Source organism: Megachile rotundata, chromosome 7 (genome assembly GCF_050947335.1).
Source record: "Megachile rotundata isolate GNS110a chromosome 7, iyMegRotu1, whole genome shotgun sequence".
Taxonomy (NCBI): Eukaryota; Metazoa; Arthropoda; class Insecta; order Hymenoptera; family Megachilidae; genus Megachile; species Megachile rotundata.
This window is the reverse complement of record NC_134989.1, coordinates 17,254,843-17,277,055: the sequence shown is the minus strand read 5'-3', so window position 1 is coordinate 17,277,055 and position 22,213 is coordinate 17,254,843. Positions and strand designations below refer to the sequence as shown.

General features: G+C 45.6%; 1 protein-coding gene across 27 annotated transcripts in view; it reads right to left on the bottom strand.

Moving 5' to 3' along the window:
* LOC100878007 (protein turtle) overlaps positions 1–22,213 on the bottom strand; it is a 136,890-nt gene that overhangs the window by 97,737 nt on the left and 16,940 nt on the right. For all 27 annotated transcript variants that reach the window (XR_013038725.1, XR_013038723.1, XR_013038722.1 and 24 more), the window contains one exon: positions 5,376–5,417. The gene's annotated coding sequence lies outside the window, so the exon portion shown is untranslated. The remainder of the gene's footprint in view (positions 1–5,375; positions 5,418–22,213) is intronic.

The window sequence follows — 22,213 nt, the reverse complement described above, 5'->3', positions numbered from 1 at the left end:
AGATATAAAGGGGCGGTTGCCCGGAACACACGATATCGGCTACAAATTGTTCGGCCAGTTACGCTCACATAAATAAGCAACGACAGATTCTTGGCGCAAAGGGATAACAGAGGGGTAAGTAGGGAATTGCTTCTGCGACAAGATTTCTGGCTTTTCGAAAGATAGGTGTGCGATACGTATGGAATTCCAAGGATCGTTAACGTTCTATAAACAGGTTATTCCTAAATCGTTTTTTAGCATTTCGTCGAAAACGTCTTCTTCAACGACGTATTTGGTCGATACCCTATATTTCCAAAGTTCCGGAAGCCATCTAGATCTTCCCTTTCTCTATAAACCTATGAGAAAATTAAGGGGTTGCAATCTGGAGGAACGAGCCAGATACAATTTCCAAGGCACGGTATCGACATGTACGAATCGAGTCGCGTCGTAACGTTCTCGAATCGGGCAAAATATAACCCATCGATTCGTCGAGTTATAGTCGACCCCAGGACCTTCCGTGCTTCTGACATCGCTCCACGAAAAAACCAACGGCAGACGTGCTTCCCCGTTGGGAAAACACGAAGCTCCTTTGCCGGTTTAAAAGCGGAAAAAAGACGATCTGCTCGACTCTAGCCGTTATTCGCGGAGGGTTTATTTTCGGAATTTTCTAAAACCGATATCGCGACTGGTAAACGCCAACTACGAACACGAGTGACACGTCGCGCGATAAATACGCGTCGTTGGTGGATCGTTTTGGCTCGCAAACCGCGCCGTAAATTTTACCCGCCGCAAAAGGGGCTGTTAAAGCGACGGAATTAAGAGAAACAGCCATTAAACTGCGAGAATGGCCAGGTTTCGACGAACATCGTGTTTTAGCGTCGACGCCAGAAATTGAAGAAAAAATAAAATTCCGAGTCGAGTCAATACTCCGATACAGTTCGATGTTACCGACGTTTACCGAGTTCGTAGATAAATTGTCTTTCCCCGTTGTACGTTAAAAGTTTGTCGTCATAGATTTTTTATCTTCCGAATTTTCAGCGTATTTTCGGAACAATAAGTACGAAGGAACTTGGTGAAATAGCGACCTAAAATTAATTAGTCCGGCTTTCATTCTGATCTAATTTTGAAACGTTGGACTTTCGAACGAAACCACGATTGTTTCGATCATCCGCTCTCGCAAACGGTCCCATCCGAATTCAATTCGAGACCCTTTTCCCCGACAGATTTGACCAAAAACGGGATCAAGAGAGCACTCATTATTCCGTCGCACGATGAAAGAGCAGGGTTTGGATTTACGTGGAAAATTCGGATGCCAGGGGCAGCGCGTTCACGAGGAAATGCATTTGTTTGCAGAGAGTTCGGTTCGGTCCGTCTCGCGCGTGCACGGAATTGCAGGAATCGCGGGAGAAGCAGCGACTCGTGTCCACGCGAAAACGTATATTACACGAGAGAGAACGTATCGGTCTCGACTGTCTCGTAAAATTTCTCCCAACTTCTCGGCACACCGAAATTGCGCACAATGCTCCCTTTTTTCTTCGATCGGTGAAACTACCGCCTCTCCGTTTTTCGTAATCGCAACAGCCTGATAAACTGACCGCTATTTCGTCCATTTAGTTCGACAAATTTTTGTATTTTTCTCTGATAACAATGCCAGCACGTTAACCATATTTCCCTATAAAACTGACAACAGAATGCGCGTTTAAAAGCACTGCTAATAAACTCGTGCCTGTTTTATTTTATATTTTATTACAATTTATGGGTTCAGAAGTAAAAGAACCGGTGTGTAGCAACCGTTACAGTTTACAGGGAAAGCGACTTGCAACCCATACGTTTACAAAATTGCTTTTAAAATATTCAATGGAATACGCGTTAAACAGTAACGGGTGTAAAATTCCGTGAAACACCTGGGCAATACTTGTGGTCGGTTTAACGAAAGCTATTGTTCGGGCGTACCGGAAGTGGGTGCGGTGCTTCTCGAATTTCAGCTTCTGCGCATCGTTTCGCGCCGAACTCGCGGCCACACACCGCTATTAGCCACATCTTCGCCCAGTAATTACGCTCATTTACATTTTTAATTACATGCCGGCTGCTTTCTTCGCGCGGGTTATTCTCCGGCGGCGAGCTGGAAAGGGAAAAAAGGGTAACAACCGCGGACTACAGGGTCCCATTGTAAAGAGACCGCTCGCGCAACGGTCAACGCGTACACTTTTCAACCTTTCCCGGAAAAAAATTCGTTCCGGACGGATTTTTCGTTTTCTTTCTCTTTTTTTCCATTTATTTTCCTCGCGCTTTAGCTTTGACCCGCGCCTCGCCATTGACGTCACGCGGATTATCCTCCGTTCAGCGTTTCACCGCGTTTCGAAGCTTCAATTTAAACATCGCTATAAACCGATAATTCCCCCCTTTGTACGTAAACGCGCAATTATGTGCCGCAAAACGTACGCGCCGTTATCGACGAGGAATCGTTCGTGTAGACATTCTTGAAAAAATTCTGAAATATTTCTGGGCCAACATTAAATTCCACATTCCCTGCAGTTACCGAAACGTCACTGGGCTGACTTTCATGTATAATGTAACTCGTTCTCGTCTATGTTTGCTCCGAAGGTTTGTACAAGAGCTCGCAAACGCGAGGTTGCTTTCAATCAAGTTCACGTCGCAGCTGTGGATCATCCCCGAAAGTTCACGATCGTCACGAAACACGCTAACAACGTTAAGTCATCGAAATACACAACGAAACGGAGTGACGAGGTAAAACGGAAGGAATCTCGATCTCGACGCGGAATAAAAATTACTTCTCGAACAGGGTGATCTCGACTAAAAACTTTTAAGAGTTCATTAGACATCATGGACCCCTCTGTACTTCGCAAACGTTATCGAATGCCTCGCATTTCTGACGTTCGAAAGAAAAATGACACCGGAGAAGCGAGACGAACGTTGAAAAAACATAATAAAAAGATGATCGCGGGGGAAAACTAGGGCTGATACATTTTCGCGAGAAAGAAGCGAAAGGTCCTTTTAAAGGATCCCTGAAAGCACGAATAAATCACGTCCCACGGGGTTTTCCCTCTGTCCTGGACTGGTATCAGCAACGGTAGCCGAGGGGGATAAGCGCGGAGATATGCCATGCACGTACAGGTCGCGTCAAAAGTAATGGTCCGACGTCAAACGGACCCGTGTCCAGCACGCTACGGAACCAGCAACGATAAATACAAAAAAATTCACGAAGGGGTTCGCGTTCGCGAATTTTAAGCTCGATCCAGACGAATTCTTTCCACGTGCCATTATTTTTCTACGTCGCGTTTCGATGCGAAATCAAACGATGCTCGACCGTTGTCCGGATCAATCCCCTCGCTAATGACCGAACACCAGTCAATAATATCGAGCGCGCGTCTTTTATTATATCGTCGAATACCGATTAACATCGTAATTATTGTTTTAAACGTTAATTAGACATTTTCGATTCAAACATTCTGATTAGCTGATCAATTAATAATTGCTGCCGATTCGTGGGAAATGTAAGTGGCGTATTGGTAATTAAACGAGCGATCAGCCAATATTGATCGACCCGTTCGAACGCTCGAACTTGTGGGATTGCGCGTAACATTGGTCGAAAGAAGCCCAGGGATCATAATACGAGGAAGCCAACGAAATTCTGGAGAATCAAACCGAAACGCTCGGTTCATTTTAGCCCTCTGTCCAAATTGGAGAAGCCACGATATTAAATTTGAGTTAACCGATTCGCTGGCGTAGCTCGTCGGCTACCGCGTAACCGAAACCACTCGACTAACTCTATAAATATCGATTTTCTCCGAAAACGATACCGCTCATTCCTACATGCGTTCTGTAACGTATCGCTCCAACTTTTTAACGTGTTCGCTCAACGTGTCTTTTTCATTTTTTTAATGGCATACCAATTCTCGTGCGCGATAAGTGTCGCGAATGAAATTCTGACAAATTGCGGCACGATTCTAGTAGTCCACCTGCCTCTTTTTCGACGTTCGAATCCAACAGAGAAAACTAAGGTTTCGATAGTTTCCGAATTAGCATCGTTCAACTGTTATGCTCCTTTCGATCGCGTCGAAAACCTAATAAAACAAATAGCACCGATAACGCGCTTTAATCGAGAACGAATAAAGAATCGACATCTGGCACAATTTCCAGGCTCGATTCTCGGGATAAAATTAAAAAGTCCGCTGTTTCGTGGCCAATTGGCAATAGCCACGCGCGCGTCGCAACAATTGCTTTTCCCGCGTGGGAATTAACGCGGCAACAACATCAATTTTCGTCACGTTAGCCGCGCATTGTTGCCGGACAAACAATTAACGCCGTTGTCGTTCATTTCGTCGAAAAGTTTTTCGCCAAATGTCGTTCGCGTCACGACGAATCCCGGCAAATGAAACGCGGGGCTAATAAAAATGGGAAGCGCGCGCGCTGCAGAATATTGGCAAACTATGAAATCACATACACCCTCGCTGATTGCCAGGCTCGGCACCGTCGCGTTGTTGGCCCCGGGCAAACAGGGCACTTACCCAAGATTCGACTCCGAGACTCGAACACTGATCAAACGAAAACTATAATCGTAGGAAATAGTAGACGCTAACGCAGCGTTCAACAGCGTCGATCCGATTCTTCCCGAAGCTGAGATTTCAATTATCGCGACTTGGCTCGACCTGCTCGTCATTCCAAATCGATTAAAGATAGTTTTCGAAGAGCAATTAATTGCCGCGCGAAAAATTCGGGTCGCGGCCAACCACCTGAGCCACCATTTTCGTGCCAACTGCGCCTTAAGAGGGAGGTAAAGACCTCTCCGCGTCCTTTATAGATGCTTATCCGCTAGTTGTTATTTTTCGTGAAAAGCCAGTCGGTCTTCGAAGCGCATTGAAATTGTTCGCGAGTCATTAGGAAGCGAAAAAGACGAGTACATCTCGTTTCGCGTGCCTCGAGCCAAATCTTTTTGGGTACGCGACCAACCGCTCAACGATACGACGGCGACCATTAAGGGGCCGAGCTTTTTCCTCCGGTTTCCGCTCGAGATGAAAATCGAGTGTATTTGACGCGGCACCGCGTCACGAAACAGTGTCAAGGGCTTTTCTTTCGCGTCGTTTAAGAAATTTTCATCGTCCGTTCTGAGCGCATCGGGTTCGCGTTAAACGGTGAATTAGAACGATTAAGCGAATCGAGGAAAATTCGCGAACGAGGCGATCGGTTATCGCTAATCCAGCGATATCGGGAAACGGTACGTCCAAGAGACGCCGGATAACGGAAACTACTGAAAGGGTACTTGAGTATGCGCGACCAATGGTCGTCGACACGAAAACCGCAATTTAGAACTAACTTTCACCCAAACTTTAACTTTTCCATGCTTTTTCTCGCGCGAGAACATTGAACAAACTCACCTCCTCGTCCGGATAGCTTCAGGCCTTCCTCGCAACTTGCTTCTGCAACAAAGTAACAACGATCCAATTAGCGAACTGTCTCGATTACCCTTTTTTTTTTGGCGAAACGTTACACACTTTCGTGTACAAATTTCCGGGAAAATTTGTCACGAATCGAATAAGTAACGCGAAAAAACAGTTTACAGACTTTCCACGAAGTCGCTGTAAAAATAATAAAATAAAATTGCTTTCGAATTGAAAAATTCTCCGCTGTTCCGTTATTAGGTCGAGAAGTTATTGGGCAGCCCTTCAGACTCGATTCATAATTTTTCGAACAAAGAAACTCGGAGAATTTTCAATCTAGCGAAACCTGAAATAAAGTTTCGTACCCTAAGGGTCAAGTAAAAGTCTCGAGTATGGCGTGGCTGTTAATCGACCTTGGGATATCAGACCGATAATCCCCCGTCTATTTTCTTACGATAGAATCGATAATAGCAGGGGGTTGAAAACGAAAGAAGGGACCAGCTACCGACTCGACCTTTCCGCCGGTCTTCGGAATTCGAGCCCAGTAATTGCCGCGGCAATTACCACGAATTACGGCGATAATTACCGTCATTATGCGGTGCAGTAATTTTGGTAATTACCGCGGTAAATCGTAAGCTCCGATTGCAAGCCCTACCGTGGCATCGGTAGATTTTTAAGACACGTAACGAACAAGAGATTGGCGTGGAGTCCTGTGTTCCCCCTGTCTTTACGACGAGGTGGCTGTTCCGGCAACCCCATTAAACTCTTGACTTAGGACTTTTATGGCAATCGAGTACGCTAGAATTAACCACTCATCGTTTAAGTACCGGCCAGGATAAGGCACCATGCATTTTTAACCCGCTCGATCGAATCGCGAAAAAAAAAAATCGGAGAAATATGTTCGCTCGACGAAGCGCACGACAGTATCGGCCCCGGCCGTTCTACGCGAACGTTCAAAATTGGCGGCTGCCGATCCGAGAAGGAAAATCTGATTCGACAACTGCATACGTAACGAGATTGGAAGGGATATTCAAATTAGGGTTCGTTCTTTCCGAATCGTCCGTAATGGGCCGAGCCCTCCGCGTCGATATTTTTATCCTCGACACGTTTCTTCGTCCTTCTCCGGTCGTGGCGGCGGCTACGTTTCAACAAGACGAACACGACGAGAAAGAGGTCGTATTCACCGACTCTCGCGCGAGTTGACTGGCAAAAGACCGATTCCTGGAAATTCTGAAAGCTATGAAAGTTTTATGATGCGCCACCGAAGACGATGAAAGAAGCGGTATCGAGGGTAGTTCACGCGATGCCCATGATCGTTCGATTTTTTCCTTTCGCAGTACGGACATCGATTCCGGATATCGGACGATCGACGTACGGAGGCTGTCCGGAGTTTTCTTCAATTTTTCGGATATCATGACCCGGAAAAGTATAAATGCGTCGAGCAAGAAAATACAGCATCGAAACAGAACGTTCCGATCAGTCGACGTCTCGATTCATAACTTTGCCGAATAACCGGCTTCTCGATTCTTCTTCCGAACGTGTTTTTCGAAAACAACCATTACCCCCAAAATAAGTAAATCGACGATAGAATTCTTCTCGACGGATCAGTCATCCTTTATTCGAGCAAAGAAAGGTTGAGAGATTAAATGTACGCGTCTAAGACGGCCTAAACTACAGCGATTTCTGTGTCGCAGTGGACGGAACCTCGACAGTTCGCGACGCCAGTAAGACGCCATTCACCTGAGCGTGTTCGCGAAATTTATGAATACCCTCCACCCTCTCTACTCGAGACTATATTTGGAGATCTCGAGGATACAAGAAAAACCATCAATCTCGGTGACCCAGTTTTGCACGCGAAAAGCGAGCACGTCCAAGCGGCCCGAGAGTCGAGAATCTTTCCGGCCTGGGGTGCCGTTTATGAGCGAACTGTTCTGAAACTGTTTCGTAAGAAAGATAAATAGACGCTTTTGATAAAACTCGCTCGACAATGAAGCCGAGAGACCCAGTGAATTTCATTATTAAACGAGCTCTGATTTATCGCGTCGAGCGTCGCGTGTCACAGCCTCTACCTACTCCGTTCTGTAAACCTGTTCAACGCGCTTCGCGACATTGTCTTCGAACTTTCGAGGAACGAGTTAAACGAGTAGACTGGTCATCCAACGTTCAAATCGATAAGAGAAACTTTACGTAACCGAAAATAACCAGCACAATATTCTAAAAAGAATGGATTTCACGAGAGGCTTAACGGTCGAAGACTACTTTAGCGAACCCTATGGAGAACAAATTGGAAATTCGAATAAACAGTAAAGAGGAGACACGCAAAGGGAGAATTGGAAAAAATTGACGCGAGACTATCAAACGAATGTCGCTTTTAAACTTCGTGCAATTAGTTCGGCTTGAAAAACGGAGAATCAAAGGGTCAAATCGGATTCATTCCGGACTCCATACACGGGTCTTCGATCGCGATGATCAAACGCACGGTTCCGATACGTTCGATTCGTTGCGCGTGTTTCCTGTTCAACCGTTCAAAAACGATCCGCAAACGAGTCCGAGGGCTCAAAGCGATGCGACGAAAAATAAAATCCGACGATTATAGCGTACTTTAACCGAAACATCGAACACGTTCCAACTAATTAGTTTTCGACGTTGTCTTTGATAATTCTTCGCGAAACAACTTATTGTCCACCCTTAATTCCACCCTTAATTTACTTACGTTCACTCGATACGCCGGTTCGTCCGAAATTTCCACGGAGTAAGAAACGTTTAATTAGAGATTTGTGTTCGAGAAACAACGTCGGAGTATCAAAGGGTTGGAACGCAGACGGCAGCCGTTCTCAATAGGAAGTTTAAAGGAGGGTTCGTTGACCGGTTTGGTTAGCCGAATTCGGCAAAAAAGCCGTACGCTTAGCGAGCGAAAGAATCCAGTTCGTATGCAGGTAAATCGCAAGAACGGCGGTATTCGTGCTTTTTCAACGTTTAAAGTCTCGACGAGTCTCGCCACAGCGGGCACTCGAGCCCCGAGTTCCTTTCACCGGGTCTACTCGACGAACCCTGCGAGTGCTGACTTCGTTTCCACGTATGCGTCGTATTTAATCCACGTTTTACGCCTCGCCGGCTCCGAGCGTGATTCAATTACGAAGCGAGGCTGGTTGGATCCGCTGTCGAGTCGTGTACACACACCGACGTCGATCCACCTTGTTCGCCTCTCCTCGTCGACTCTTGCCACTTCCTCTACCCTTCGCCAACAACCTTTGGAATGCGAGAATTACCCTGTGGACGTACGCGAACCTACGGGGGCTGCTTATAATGCGCCCGTGCTTCGAAACGCTACCGCCCCGCGAAAGGAAAACGAATAATACCTCGAGGATGCACGCACCGATTCGCTTTTCTTGTTCTGCCCCTTCGCTCCGAAAATTTGACAATGCCGTGGCTTCGGAAATTAATTTTCGTACAACTGTTCGCCGGCAACGATTCCTATCGCCGTTAACGTGACGGAAGATGGACGTAAGGCTGGATAATTGTTTCGGGACACGACACGAACATACCGCGATTCCGTACGTTCGTTTGTCGACGTTCAAACGGATTTTTCTACCGTTCGAATCACGAACATCGAACACCACGCCATTTGCAACGTTGCTTCTCTAAGTGGCTCCAACTCGAGGCATGCAACGTAATCGTTGAATGACACGATTCTTAATTGGACGGCTGTAAACGTAACGTGATAAATGTCGGCGTCAGGGAGGGCAGGAAAACGTAACATTTATTTCAATAATTTATGGTTTTGCAAACAATACATGGCGATGCTCGTTAGAAATTCTCAAGAAATTCTTGCTATTCTTGGTTTTAAAGGAACGAAGAGAGAAAAGGGAGCACTCGTGGCAAAGAAAATGATTAACGAAGGAAAAGCTCGCAGCGTGGATCCAACATTCAGACGGAAAACAATACGAAGCAACTTAAACTTGTAGAGAATCGCGTAAAATAGATTAGTGTCTTCAATCTTAGGTTCAAGCAACTATTTTCTTCTAAACTAAATTGCGCTCGATTCGAAGCGAAAGACCTTTCGATCCCACTCGTGCAACCGCTGTTCCGAGAATCTTTGTTTCGTTCAATTGTTTCGATGGCGAAACACGGAGTGACGGAAATAACGTAACGAGGGTGATGTTTGCACCGAAATATGCAGGTGCGCGCATAAAAGTCGCAAAGCGACGCGGTTGCAGGTAACTCGTTGGCTCCATTGCATCAACATAGGGAGAAGGCTCGTTGCGTTACCAATTCTCGACGAAGGAAATGTAGCGGCTAATGGGTCGAGTGTGTTTGCAAAGTATAAACGCAGTTGCAGCCGAGCAGAGACCGCGCTAATTTTAAGGTGTATTTGTGTGTTGGTTGCAGGAAGCGCGCGAGTTATGCGTCAGAAGCCGACTTCCCTCGAGAGAGGGAACACTGGTAGTTGGCATTTTTGTTCCTTTCCCCCCGAGAACTTGCTATTATATTTTGAGATATCCGACGGGAGGGTCCCGAGCGACTTTAAACTTCCTTCCACGTTGTTTTACCAGTGAGATACTTTCGCGATATTTTTACATAGAATTCGCCCAAAGTTTCCTCGGGTCTTTCAGATATTACCGCGGTAATTCAGTGACACGATTTCACCTTTTTGCGCTCCAAATTCACCTTTCAGACGCAAATTATATTATCCCGACTCAACCGTGTTTCGTAGACCATGGAAAGTTTGTATCGGGTAAGAATAGCGTTAACTATCAAATTACGAGCACGATATTTCTATCGGAGTAGCTCCAAGTTATGGATTCTTGTGTCCGTAAGATTAAAAAAAAAAACAGAAGCCATTCGTTGAATAAGAATTGTCTGTTTGTCCAAGCCGCGAGCAAAGTTGACCCAGACGAAGAGTAAAAGCGGGAAAGAGGAGGAGAAGGAGACGAAGAAGGCGAGGAATCCCTGTGAGGATGAAAGGTCGCGAGGGTGAATTCCTTCGTGGACGAGGTCAGGTCTGGCAGTATGGAATTACGAAGTTTAAGATAAAATGGATTCGCGGAATCTGAAATAGAAAATTCCCTGGCTAATACCGTCACGAGATTCTCATTCTCTTCGCATAACCTTCGTCATTCGGAGACTCCGTTTTCTTCCTATTCCAGGGAAGTCTTTCTCGTTGTGTACGACAGAAAGAGAGAGAGAGAGAAGAAATGATCAAACGTGGATAAAATCGGTCGAGTTCCTTCGAATCGTTTCCGTTCCGCGTTCTTTTTTCATCGCTCGTAACAACTCGAGACTGCTTCCTTCTCGCGTCTTGAACACGAATTTAAACAATATGCATTTCTTATCTCACACCGAACCACGTGCTCCCTCGGAAAGACAAATGTCAATTTTGCAGAGTACGTTCACCGCGAAAGTAGTATCGTATAGATCAACAACGACGAAAAGGGAAACGATAACGGAGTATGGGAGATAAACTGTGAAAGCAAATTTGAAAATTCTAGACGACTAGAATTCTTCTTGGCATTAAAGGGGTTAATTACTTCGAGTACCTGCGCTGAACTATTTCTGTTCAGTCAACACGAAGTACTGTATATTCTCTAGCTCGCTAACTCTCTCAAGTATCCTACTTATATTCTATACTCTGTATAAACCTAGTTCCTTAGTTTCGTAATTCCATAATAACGTCATAGTTTCGTAATAACGCGTCCACAGAGGAAGAGCTATGCAGTCAACTCCGTTATAGCTAACAGAATTAATAGCAGAAGCAAAACGAAAAGAAACAGACCGTGCAAAAGGCAAAAAAATATTTTGCCATCAATTTCTGCGATACTCGTAACAAAGATACAACAACCGCAGCCGTAACAAACGGCGAATTAAATTTATTCCCGTCGTTCATAACAGCATTCCGCGCAATTTACAATATACCGCTTGAATTTCATAGTATTCAGGAAAACAGAATTTCCGGAAAACAAGCTACCCCGGGTAGAAGGATCAGCTCGAAGCGGGAATAAAACAATGCGCGATTTGAAAGAAAAACGGAACGATGAGTACGCGGAGAGAAGAAAGGAACGTGGAAGCAAGGAAAAGAAAGTGGAAACAGTAAGAGGCGGTCAAGAGGCACGAAATCTAGTCGACGTTCGCATAAATTAATAAGGTACACGGGTCTAGTGGAACGAGGGTGAGGCTGACGTCACTGGTAGTCGAGTACACAGACAACGTTTCGAGTAGAAGGGAAAACAGAGTGGTGGGACGGGGAAAGAGTGAATTATATCGGAAACCACTAACACACCCATTTTTTTCCAGTCGAACAGTGCACGGACCCCTTATATACACGATGCACTCGGCCCGCTTCCCCGCTAATCGGATTTTTGCACCCCCGACCAGGAGGAAAACCTCGAACCACCACCGGGCGAAATCGCTTCTCTCGGATAATGCAGCACCCCGAAAAAAAGAGGAAAAAGTGCTTCCTGTACGAAAGCACCGACTAGAAGCTGTCGTAACTGGAGGAAAGGGTACACTGATACGGAAAATGTGCACTTCGATAAAATAAGCGGTTTCTAATTCGATCGTGAATCATTAACTACTGTCTGGCGGATCAAGGGTTATTTTGATCCAGCCGAGGTCGTTGAACCCCGTTTGCCGTCTGATCTGAGCCTGGGTCAACGTGCCGCGAAGTACATGCGCTATCGGTCGTACAAATTCGGACAAACCGTCCACGAATCACCATCGCACAGCTTTTTAAAACTTTACGACAAAAATATATTCTTTTTCGAAGACTACGTTTGGACAATATGCGACTCTTGTTTATTCCAGACGACATTCTTCATCCTGGGGTTAATGATTTGTAATTACAACGTTGATTACACGATTCTTCAGGTTCGCCAGTTCGTTTTATTCTTGTCGAGGATGGTCCCTACTCTCCACGCGTTCGAACGGACTGTCTACGTCTAATTTAATCGCACCAATTAAGAGAGACCTTCAAAGAGGAAGGGCAAAGTAACGATTCGAAGGAAATCGAGAAATTAATATTTCTACGGCTCAGGGAGTTCGGAATAAAAGCATACCCAGAAGGAAAGTGGGAAGGGTGAAAGTTGGAAGAGGTTCGTAAGAGAATAATTAACAGCCGCTGCATAAAATCCAATCGAGACGTCGTCGTCGTCGAGAGAAGACGACTCGCAAGAGAAAAGGAACGAAAACAAACGACTGGCTCAATGAGCGACGAAGAGATTCAGGGTACAGAAGCATATTAATGAATTCATGCTATTCCTGAGCTTTCGTTCGGAACCGGAAGCTTCAACTGTAACAACAGAGAGTACCATTCTACGCGACTGCCACAAGATTATCTTACCGAAACTACACAACTTGTGCATCCATTCGACTTCGTACAATGCCATTCCCATCAACTTCCCTGTAAACATCGGAGACTCCTGCAGTTCGAATCATCGACGAGGCGTAATACTTAAACTTGGATTTTCATCGCGAGACGGCTGCTTCCTTTTGTCCCCAACTATACATAGAACTCAGAAATTTTTTTCCGAGAAAGTCAACGACGCACCGAACTCTCCTTCGCTTTTCTCGAGTAAAACTTTAATTTTCATCCTGTGTGTCTTGCTCGAAACTTCTTTCCTCTATATTGTCTCTTCTTTATTGTAAACTTGACATGTTTACGTGACTCTCTGAATTATCGTTTTGCCATCAAGAGATTCTACACGGTTTACACGTAACTTTTTCTTGCAGGGTTTATTGCAAGATTACTCGAAGATAAGTACCATGCAGCATGCTTCTAAGCGTGTGTATCTCCGTGTATGCATTAAAGGATATTACCGCTGCCCCCAAGGGATTTCAGAGCTCTGCCACAAGGTAGATCGCCACTATGCCGTATTCAGCACGGTCTACGGTTTCGGAGAGCTAGCTGCGACCGTGATAGCTGTGTATAAATATTAACTTGATTTACCCCAAAGAGAAGTCGGTCGGAAGATTATGAGATGAACTCGTTCAGACACGTATGCGTTAGCACCTCGTTATCGTTTCTCTTTATGAAACATTGATTACCTTTGAACGTAAAATCGACTGCAACGTCAGCGCGTACTTTTCAGATTTCTTTTCGAAAGAAATTTTGCACACCGATACGCGTTTCGTGCCGTTATGTATTACGCTGGAACGTAGTAGGTCGCCGTGATGCAACGAGAATACAAGTTTTATAATAAACCAATAATCTGGTTAGTTGATGGGAAAAACGAGGCTTTCAGGGTTCCATTTAGGGGCGGAGAGGCAAGAAAGCGGGAACAATTCCTGGGCTTCGAACAAGGGACGAAAGGATATAAACGCATTACGAAATAACGAGTTGCCATCCTCGAGAAAGTCTACCCCATAGAACTCGCGCGTATGGACGAGTCTTCTTGTTCAAACGGGACACTTCGAAAACACTTCGATTATGACGATCGAAATGGGTACCTTCCATTTCTCGCGGCCGGTATCGTAATACAGATGTTCTCCTTGTTTTTGCGCGTTAAATACGCTTCAAGCGCGTCACGTCGGTTTGACGAGATTGGACATCTAGTTTGGTACGTGCACAAATTAACCGGAAATCTCCGGTGAACTGATTATCGATGCAAACTCGTCGCGAGCTGGTCTCGCGCCAGCCCTTCCGATAATGTATGTACAGTAAAGCGATATCGCTACGACCGGGTCGCGATCTCGTCACGCCTATTATCGATACCGAACTTGTCAACGGGCTTTCTATGAACGCATCATGAGACGTTTCAAATGATAAGACGCCCGGAATCGATAAGGAAATGGGTCGACCGTTATCGTATCGCGAAACGTACTTTGTTCCGCCAATATCTCGAATATCTGGATTCGAAGGCGAGCTCGAAAGAGAAGGAAAAAGTGTCTGGTCGAGATCCGATAATGGAATTATTATAATTTCAATAATTACCGTTATAGCGGGTTCTATTGCTGCCTTTAGAGAACGAATGTCGTGCCAAACACGGCCATTTCTACTGACACAGTTCTATCGTCAGCCGTGTTACGCACGGTTATTTTCACTGAAAGTTTCCATAGCATGTCCTTTTAAACATAAGTATTTGCACTTTTCCGATCAGTAAGATAAATTTCTAATACATGCAGTAATTTGAAGGTTTGCATTCACTTTTGTTCATTGAGTTTAATTGTCGAAAACGTACACGCAACACAAATCAAAGAATATTTTCCATGAATTTCTAATTCGATAGAAAAAGAAAAATCGCGACGACAGAAAGCTGAATAATTTCAAGGAAACATCTTCTTTCGTTACGTTCAAAGAAGTTGCTTTCTCCGTGTCGGCAAAGGTGCACTTTGTTTCATTAAAACGTGTGCAATATATCTCCGTGCGGGGACGGGGCGAAAAGAAAATGTTTGCTTTAATTTTACATTTCCTTGCGACGTCTCGTGTTTCGACTTTGTTTGGACTACAATTTACAATTATTCCTTTTCTCTCTGGCAACGTTATGATCCCTTCGAGTTGATTAATCGATCGATATCGTATAAAATAACGGTGTGTACGTACGCGGTGTTAAGAATGTGACAGGAGCATTGTATGTAAAGAAAAGAAAATTGTTTCGAAACACGCGAACAAAAACGAATGAAAGAACCGCTCGTCACCCTGGCAGCATTTACGACCTATATTTCAAGAACGATCGAACCTCCTTATATTCGAGACACGACGAGAGGAAGAGAGCTCCCTTCGTACTTTCGTCCCTGCGATCCCATCCCCGTTATTATCTATCGATATCACCCCTCTTTAGTCGTCCCAGCGATTATTCCCGCCACCTCATTCATCGTGCAAATATCCGCCGATAATAATCATTTCCCTTTCCATCGATCTACTCGAAAATAAAGGTTCGACGGAGAGCGTGCAATTTAAAAGTTTCGCTCCCTCTTCTTTGAATTTCACCGCGATGCAGAGGCCGAGGCTGCATGCAACGCCATCGATTAACCTTTAATGCATTTTCGAAACTCGGTTAATCAAAACTCGTCCATAAAACCGATCCTTCCTACCGCGAAATTTCGATTCTTCTTTCGGATACTGCAGGTACAAGAAAGAAATCCTCCTACTTTTCTCATCTATTAAATTACCGAGTGATCTATTTTCACCCTTAGACGTTGGGTCGGCGGGACAACGATAATAGTTAAGTCCAACTTGTTAGCTAGGTAAGTTATTTGTCGAAAAATCGATAAAGACTATCTTCGGTTGGATCGTAAGGTCAGCTTTTCACGGTTCAATTTCCAGCCTACGATTATACAAAGGGTGGTAACGGTTGATCCAAACCCCGACGTAGCAACGACTCCCATTAGGTGCCGCTAATCATTCCGTTAATCCATCTCTCAACCCTGCTCCACCCTCCCTTTCCGGTCCATCCGTACCGTTACAATCCAATCCCTACCCCCTGCAGTCGGTTTAAAGATAACAAATGTCGGGCGTTTAGGGGCCGCGATTACGACGGGCCATTCGTTTCGTGCGTCAGACCAGACAGCCGGTTCGAGGAAACCGAGATTTGCCTTCTATAAAATCTGCCACCCGTTTCATCCCTCACGCATTAAGGTTTTAATCGCCATTAATTACGTTGTTGCGACAATGTGCTGCCAACCGAATTTATTTCAAAATTAGTTTCGATCATTTAGCTGTTGTAAAAAACGGTTCCATACGAAATCTGCTCGAACGTTGTTCCGTTTAACGATCGTGCGCGAGAGTTTGCTGGCTCAGCGCAAAGGGAAGATCCTGGGCAACATCTGTGACGAAAGAAAAAGGAAAAGAGAAACGGAAACGAGAGTAGAATTACAGTGTACGGTTACGTAATTTCATAATGAATAAGGTCGCATTCGTTTTAACGTTGACGCGCGATTCGAAACGGATTTGGCAGGATGTGTTCGCTCGTCCGTTCATTCGTAGACTGACTGGCATTCGGTGCACAAAGTGCCGCACGATTCGTCCCCCGAACGTTGTTCGCCGTTCACCGTGGCGCGCGTGCACAAGCACAGACAACGGGTTCGCACATCGAGCCACCAGTTTCCTCCCCGAGCTGCCCCCAGCCGAACCGCCCTCGCCCCTCGGCCCACGACCAATCCTCGCAGCCCGAGTGTTACCGGATTACAATGTTTGCCGGCGACTGTGCACACACCGTGTGGTTCCTCCCGTGTACGCGCATCCACTTTCACGTGGACGGTAACCGGTGTTCCTCGTTGCACACGTACGCGTATTCGCGATAACACAACGTCGACCAGGCGATGTAAATAGAGACAAACCAGCTCGCACGCGCACCTACGACGAGTACTTGCACCGCAATCACGAGTTACGTTAAAAATTAACCAAGGTGAAACGCGCGACACCTTCAAAATTCAAGGGTTTGAATCGCTCTTCAATTTTTAGAGAAATAGATTTCTTTGATCCGAGCGCTCCTCGGAACGTAGAAAACATTTCTCTCGCTTCTCTCAATCATGTCATTCAAGATACTTGACCCATCGTCTTTATAGCCTTGCAAGAGGTTACAACTTGCGAGCATACGGTCTATGACAAAAGCCCCTTACATGATTCAAACCCCGATACTCGTGTCTTTGCCCCGGTGTTCAGAACCTAGACCCTACGTTCCGGAATTCAGGTCTGGGTTAGGTCATAGCCAAATAGCTATGTTGACGAATCTACTAGCAGTTAACAGGTTCCACAAACAGATTCTACGCTTGACGGTAAACAACTCGCACTTGCAGTTCCGGGTTTAACGCATTCTAACAGGTCTTTGAACGTAGAAACGGATTTAAAAAGCAGAGTGTACGACGTAGGAACTTATGCTTGTGTACATTCACAGAAGATCTCCGAGCAAAGCCGAATAATTACTTGTTCGTGTTACGAAGAGCAAAGGAAGACGCGAATGTTAGGAGCCTAAACCGCATAAGAGGTTATACGTCTCGCAGGCATCTAGAACCTACGCTCTAGGTCTAGATTAAGTCCTAGACAAAGCACGTGCCACCCTTCCTCTTTATTTTACCGTCTCTGTTCCTGACAGAGGAACCACCTGCTTTCTGAGCAAAACGTATCCTTTCCTTTTGTTCTCTGCCACCCGCTTTTGTTTCCGCAGTGTCATACGCATACACCAGGGTACAAAGAAACGAGAATACGCGTATACAAGCCCATGGTTTAGAAAGAAACCACGATTCTCGTAGTCGTTCTGACCGGTCTTGAATGCGGCACGCTCGACGAGGATTAAATCGAACGCGATGTTTCTTCTCAGACGTTTGCCCCGCGATTATACGCTCAAGCAAGTACGAGTCTCGCGTGTCGCGTTCCTCGCAAGAAATCGTGTCACAGTCGTGTCACGTACAAAGGGAAAAACTGCGTGGTGTCGAAACGGCGCGTGAACGGAAGCAGCTATTTTTCCCTGCTCAACGACGGAATCTCTGTCGTTGAATATATATCGGAGAAAAAGCGTGGAACGTTCCCGTATTCGCTACAATGGTTGCCGAGAATGAGTCTCTTTATTCGTGAAAACGATTCGTAAACGAACGATGGGACGAACTTTATCGTACGGAACAACGGCGGAGATATAGTTTGCGATGTTTTATAGTTTGCCATTAATTTCTTCCGATATCCTCGAATCCCTCGGATTCGCGCTACGTATGAATGCTTTCGACGAAGGTGGTAATTCGTTGAAACGATAAACAGCACGACCAAAGTCACGGGCAACGACGAAACAATGCGTCGACGTCACGCGCAGTTAGTAAGGAAGATGGAAAGCGGCTGGAAACGTCGGAACGAAGGAGCGCCAGGAGCGCAGACCTGTCACCCGGAACTTGACAAAAGTTCAGACACTTGCTAATGAGCGGTACACATTTCGCCGACACGCGTACCTACACCTACGTGTCCCTATTCTTGATCTACGTAAACTAGTCGGTGGTCTGCCACTTCCGCTCGGTTCATGTGTCTCGCGCAACCGGTTGGACGACGCTGCACCGGGTTTGCTCGATTCACGCTTCCTTACATACGAGTACGTACCGTTGCTTCTGAGCAGAAGCTCGGGAATAGGAAGCCACTCAGAAATAGGACAATCTCTTCGCTCCTCGCTTTTCTTCCGCATTCGCGCCATAGAATTTATTACGCCACTACTTAGACGATTTCTCAAAAGAATCGGTTCACTTTAAGCTTTCTTTCATTAATTTTTAATTCTGCTTCTCGTTCTTTCTCGTTTAAGTATCGCGAGTATTTCATCCCTCGAATGGGAAAGACTTCAATCTTCACCCACCAAAGTTTCATTCCGTTGGTATCGTTTTCCTAAGAGTCGCACGATTTTCCTAACCATACAACCGCGGCTACGTTTTCAACCGCGTTTTGAATGCCGCGTCGAAACGAAGATCTTTCGAGCACGCGCTCCGGAAAGCTTTACCGCTAGTATCGTCAAGCTTGTAACGATTTTCGCACTGTTGCTCCCAAAACGAAGCAACCTAAATACGTGCTCGCAGTCCCACGAAAACATTGAAATCGGCCTAAACTCGCTGCACAAGCTCGAATGTAGTATACACACCTGAGCCGTAACGGGACTATTTGCCTGGAGGGCGATTTTAACGATTTCCAGACTGGCGACTCTGTTTCGCCGACGAGAACCTCGTACACGAGATTCTCAGCCACCACGCAAATTTGATCGATCGACGCGAGTCTTTTCGGGCGAAGCGCTTCGAGACCCGTGGAAAACTTTTCCTGCCACGGTCGTCGAAGGAAATCGAGAACTTTCTTTAAATCGATCACTACCAACGAAGGGCAATGCCGAGTTTGAACGACGAATAATTCAATAATACGGGTAGCAGAAGATGTAACGCGATCGAATAATTAATAGAATTACGAGAGAGGAAATTGTGGAATCGCGAAGGTAAAGTAACCAGAAAGTTAACACGGACGACTGAAGAGAGGAGAATCTAGAGAAACATTTTCCCTAGAGAAACCCTATGAAGAGCTAAGGGGAAAGCTAGGAAAGCCTCTTGTTTCGTTACGTCTGAACGATCCAAGGGAAACAGATTATAACGACGGCAACATCGCGCCGAACCGAAGGTATATTTCCAGCGTGTTTGCTCCCGTCTTCCGGTTATGTTACAGTAAAGAGTCGAAAGTTCAAAGGGAGGATTAATTTCGAAGAATTCATTTCCGAGACAATTTCCTCGGTTAGCAGCACAGCGCGAAGAGAAGCACTTTTATCAAGGCCAGACGAACGTAACGAATGTTCCAAGTTCAGATGTTCGTTCGTCCTTGGCACGAGCCCTCGAGGAATTTGAGAGGCAATCCCATTTGCCCTACCACCGTCCCTTCCCTGTCTTCCGACTAACGTTTACGTTACTTTTCCCTTTCCTTCGTCGCTCATCCGACTTGCTTCTTCTTCTTTTACGCCTTATCTTCCACTCTCTTTACCAAGGTAAACACAAGACGACGATACCGACGGATGGTTTTCGGGCTCTTTGAGAGGCCAAGCTCGGTCCGCGTCATCTTCTTGGCAATCTGTTGAAACGGATCATAACGCGCATGCCCTCTTAGCCTCGCTCCGCGACGAACGCGAAGGTGAAAACGAGAAGGGGAAAAAAGAAGACGCGGCTAAGACGAAGCCGGCGTTAAAGATGAAAAAGGCGGGCACGGTTGACGCTTTGAAGTCGGCGCTTCCGTGATCGCCCAGAGTCTGAAGAAACTGGCGCTCGTTCTTTCCGTGTCGCGATACGGTATCTTTCATGCCGCAGAAACGAAGAACGTAATGCTGATGAGCCGGATAGGGAAACCGAAGATCTTGTCTCGATTATTCTCACCATTCTCGGACACGGATCTCCGACTTTGACTTTTTCAAACGCGATACATTCAGTAATATACTCTCCGCGTACTATCTCTCAGCGAGAAAAATAAGCAAACCAGAAAGGAAACATTTACGCTCTCGTTGCGTTTCCGTGTTCCTCTTAACGGCGCCGTGAATTTTAGCGAACGATAAACCAACGAAATAAAGGAAGAAATGTTTGAATAGCAGTCGTATTATAGCAGTAATTCGGGATAGCAAATTTAATTCGGTACAATTCGAAATTGGAACGCGTTCCTCTGCGTAAATGCGCTATTGAAATGGCAGATAAAGCCGTTTAAATTCCTCTGAAAAATAGAAAGAGCCATGAAACGCGTCAGTCCCGCGAGGACTTTAGAGGCGCACGCAGAATGAACCGAAACGAGGACGCGCAAGAAGCAAAATTTCTCGTAATTACTAAATCCCTCTTACGAGAGATTTCAAGAAGTTACTTTAAGCCTTCGAACGTGCTGCAAACGGAAACATTTCTCTGGATCGAAACGACGACCGACAATACAAAGAGTTCTTGCGGAAACGGTACACCAAGTTGAAACGCGTAAGCGTAAGCCATGCACTCGGCGCTCAACTTTCCTGCCTGACTAGCGACGGTGCGATACTACTGAAATTTCAACTTCGCATCGATAATTGTTACTTCCTTCGTGCTACTCGGCGGCGTTAAAAGAGCAAAATTCTCTAACAACCTAATACTTGCAGCCTACGTTGTTCCCAACTTTTTCAGCTCGAGTAGACGCGGAAAATTACTTTTTCCTTCAAACTTTTTCACCCTGGCGTGAATTGTGTTCCGCATTTACGACTTCAAGGTTCTTTTTCACGAACAACTTAACTCTGTTTCGTCGATAACGAAACCGAAACGCTCAAAGAAAAATATTGCTTCGGAACGAGATTAAGAAAAAGTATAAGAATTATAAAGGATATTTGGAAGAAATGCTCGGGACTTGCAACGTTTGATTTGCGACGATAGTCCTTCCTCGCGAGGCCTCTATGTTTCGTGAACTCCCTCGGCACAAAAATCCTACATGGTACACCCTATGAGCCCTAAACCCTTTCTTTAATAACGTATGTACGTTTCGAGCATTGTCTCCTGGTAAATCGTGAAGCACGAGGGTAGTTTTCGCCCAATGTCTCTGCGAGCGTATAATAGGCTGCATCGCGAACCCCCTCGAGAGACTGACGCTTGTAATAATTATGATATTCCGTCACGGGGTAGTTTTGATCCCTCTGGCTAGCCCCCTCTCCTTCCGCTGTGCTCGCACCTACGTGCACCCACCTTCGCCAAAACCCCCTTCACTCTCAACCCCCCAGGGGGTTGGGGCGCGGCCGTGTTTGCTCTATCGACCGCCGACGATTCACGAACTTAACCGAACGTGTCCGAACGGCAGCATGGAAGGGCACCGTGTATCACCCCGTCGCGTGCCACCCCTCTTTCTCTTTCTCTTTTTCTTTCCTCTCCTTTCCTTTTCTTTCCCTTCTATTTTCCCGTCTTCTTCGCCAACATTTTCGTTCATTCTTCTCTGCTCTCCACCGATATCCCTCCGATCCTACTTTTCTTGTTCTTTTTTCGTTTTTGCTTCACTATCGCAGGCTCTCGAAGACGATCACCAACGTCCCGAGAAAAGAAAGGGTAAAAGTGTCCCTACTATTCGGACGTTTGCCCGCGATAGAAACGCAAAAAAGTTTAAGAAGGAATCGAAGGTACTTTTGGAAGTCGATTCGTCGGGATCCTAATTTCTTCGCGGGAAAAATCTCTGAATTTCCATCGAAAGTCGATATGAACGCCACACGGCGGTTTCTTATAAAATTTATCGAATCTGCTTTGAATTATGGAGACCGCAGATTATTCGACGGTGTAATGCACATTACGCGTTGCACAGCAAGCTTGTTTGCACATACCAATTCCATGAAACGAGACTTGAACGAAATAATGGCCCCGATTTCGAATTATCTGTTATGGTTTAATCGTAATTTATAAATCGATACAAACGTGTAGCAGCAGTG